General features: G+C 35.2%; 1 non-coding gene across 1 annotated transcript; it reads left to right on the forward strand.

Annotated features, from left to right (window-relative positions):
- Nucleotides 1-2,479: 2,479 nt before the first annotated feature.
- Nucleotides 2,480-2,612, forward strand: LOC126016607 (small nucleolar RNA SNORA51). The gene has a single exon (XR_007498397.1). It is a non-coding gene; the product is annotated as a small nucleolar RNA SNORA51 (small nucleolar RNA).
- The last annotated feature ends 877 nt before the right edge of the window (nt 2,613-3,489 follow it).

A 3,489-nucleotide genomic window follows, 5' to 3' on the forward strand; every position in this document is an offset into this window, starting at 1 on the left:
ACAGTAAAGTGGCTGGATACAAAGTCAATACACAAAAGACAGTAGCGTTTTTATATACAAACAATGAAGTTGAGGAGAGAGAGATTAAAAATACAATTCCATTTAAGATAGTATCAAAAAATATCAAATACCTAGGAATCAACCTTACAAGAGAAGTGAAAGATCTATACCAGGGAAACTTCAAAACACTTCAGAAAGAAATTGAAGACGATCTAAAGAAATGGAAGAACATCCCATCCTCATGGATAGGTAGAATTAACATAGTCAAAATGACTATTTTACCCAAACTGCTATATAGATTTAATGCAATCCCTATCCAAATCCAGACACAATTCTTTAAAGAAATAGAACAATCAATTATAAAATTCATTTGGAACCATAAAAGACCCAGGATAGCTAAACACATTCTGAAAAATGAGAAGTTGGGAGGTATCTCCTTACCTAACTTGAAACTATACTATAAAGCCATAGTAATAAAAACAGCATGGTACTGAAACAGAGACAGGACCTCAGACCAGTGGATTAGAACAGAATTCCCAGACATAAACCCCCAGATATATAGCCAACTAATATTTGATAAAAGAGGCAAGAATATGAAATGGAACAAAGAAAGCCTATTCAACAAATGGTGTTGGTACAACTGGAAACTCATATGCACGAAAGTGAAAATCGACCCATATCTCACTCCTTATACAAAAGTCAACTCAAAATGGATAAAAGATCTGGAAATCAGACCTGAATCTATAAAGTTTATTGAGAATAAAATAGGCAGAACACTCGAAGACCTTTATATCAAAAGGGTCTTTGAGAATGGAGCACCAATGGCAAAAACGTTAGCATCAACTATAAACAAATGGGACTATATCAAACTAAAAAGCTTCTGCATGGCAAAAGAAACCCTACTTAATGCAAGAAGACAGCTAACAGAATGGGAAAAAAATCTTTTCACTTGATATATCAGATAAAGGGCTAATATCTAGAACATACAAAGCGCTCAGAAACCTGAGCCCTTCAAAACCAAACGAAGCCATAAAAAAATGGGGAGACGAAATGAATAGACATTTCTCTGAGGAAGAGAGAAGGATGGCCAACAAACACATGAAAACATGCTCACCTTCGCTCATAATCAGGGAGATCCAAATCAAGACAACAATGAGATACCACCTCACACCAGTGAGGTTGGCTCACATCAAAAATAATGGGAACAACCTTTGTTGGAGAGGATGTGGTATGAAAGGAACTCTCATTCATTGCTGGTGGGAATGCCCCTTGGTCCAACATCTATGGAGAAAAGTCTGGAGAGTGCTCAAAGAACTTAGAATTGAGCTGCCATTTGACCCAGCAATTGCTCTCCTAGGCATGTATCCCCAAGATGGAAGGACATTCATTCCAAAATACATATGCACCCCACTATTTATTGCAGCACTCAGTATAATAGCCAAATCTTGGAACCAACCTCGATGTCCAACAACAGATGAATGGATCATTAAGATGTGGTACATATATACAATGGAATATTACATGGCAGTTAGAAATGATACAATCACAGACTTTGCAGCAACGTGGATGGACCTAGATCAAGTTATGTTAAACGAAGTAAGTCAGAAGACAAAAGAAAAACACAGAATGGTAGCACTATTCTGAAACACCTAGAACACATAAAAAACAAAAAAAATGACATTGAAGAAGCATAACTGCTAGAACCACAAAGAAAGACTTCATAAACTCCATTCCCTGATCTGCACAGCCACCAAGATCTTTAGAAACAGGTCTGATTTTACCATCCAAGATAAAGTAGAAGTCTTCCACATACCACGAAAGCAGCAAGAGGAGAATAAATGATCTATTTTTTTGACGTCTTTATTTTGGTGTGGAGATTATGGTTGATGTCTCCAATATTATTTTATTTTATTTTGTTTTGTCTTTCTCTTTCTTTTTTGCACTTGAGTATGATTTGATTTCAGAACCGAGATTATTGTGTGGTGCCTGTCTTTATTGCTGTGGTGCTTATCGGTTATTTAATTCGATATTTTTTTTTGTATTGTTGTGGTATTTTAATTACTTTTTTCACATCCTCTCTCAAACTGAGGTTGGAAGCCTCTAGACAGGACTCTGCCTATTTTCAGCATATTTGATTTTTGATTGAGAAGAGGACATATTAGGTGATGGGTATTCCCCTGATTCAATGTGAATATGTACCCAAAATACTACAGTGAAAGATATGTAAGCCATTATGAAAAAAAAATTGTGTTTTTAATCAGAAATTTTCTTTGACTTACATGTATTATTATTATATCAATTATATTATATGTTATGTTATGTCACTATATTATGTTATATTAGTTTACCTCATTATGTTAATCAATTTTGTCCTTTAAATGAATTCTTACTTTAAAAAAAAAAACAAAAAAAAACAAAAAAAAAACAACTTTAGTTTGCTCTGAAGAAAAAAAAATAAAATAAATAAAAGATAAGATAAGGCCTCCCAAATCTTACCACAGGCTGTGTTCTTTACACTGGCTGTATAGAAAGAGGAGGTACAGTAAAGGCACCCCATATACACCTCAACACAGGCCCCTTGCTGGGTATGTATTGTGAATTGGGGGACAAAAAAAAAAAAGGATTAGGAATTATTCTAAAAAGACTTGAGCACCATTTAAACTACTTGTAAAATATATTTATTGTAGCACTATTTACCATAGCAAGACTCTGGAAACAACCAAGATGCCCTTCAACAGATGAATGACTAAAGAAACTGTGGTACATATACACAATGGAATATTATGCAGCTGTCAGGAGAGATGAAGTCATGAAATTTTCCTATACATGGATGTACATGGATTCTATTATGCTGAGTGAAATAAATCAGAGAGAGAGAGAAAAACGCAGAATGATCTCACTCATCTATGGGTTTTAAGAAAAATAAAAGACATTTCTCAAGAATTTTTAGGGACAAAAGAGAGGAGGGCTGGACGTTATAGCTGACCTCATGAATCTCACCACAAAGAGTGATGAGTTTAGTTAGAGAAATAACCACATTGCGAACTATCCTAACAATGAGAATATATGAGGGAAGTGGAAAGCCTGTCTAGAGTACAGGTAGGGGCGGGGAGGGGAGAAGGGATATTTGGATCATTGGTGATGGGAATGTTGCACTGGTGATTGGGGGGGGTGTTATCTGATATGACTGAAACCCAACCACAATCATGTTTGTAACCAAGGTGTTTAAATAAAAAATATTAAAAATATATATGCATTTTGTTGGAATTTTCAAATATCATATGTGTAATAATTTTGAAAAAGTGTGATTTTTTTAAAAGATCATTAGTATTGCCATCAATTTTAATGACTAAGACCAAGCTCTAAGAACCAATGAGAAGACAGGTGGGAGTGTTGATTATAGTGTGCTCATTAAAAGAGGTTTAGCTGGGACTCCAGAAGGACAGTTCCACCCAAGCATGTGCCACAAGGGTGAATCTGTGGAGTTAG

This window comes from Suncus etruscus, chromosome 8 (genome assembly GCF_024139225.1).
Source record: "Suncus etruscus isolate mSunEtr1 chromosome 8, mSunEtr1.pri.cur, whole genome shotgun sequence".
Classification (NCBI taxonomy): Eukaryota; Metazoa; Chordata; class Mammalia; order Eulipotyphla; family Soricidae; genus Suncus; species Suncus etruscus.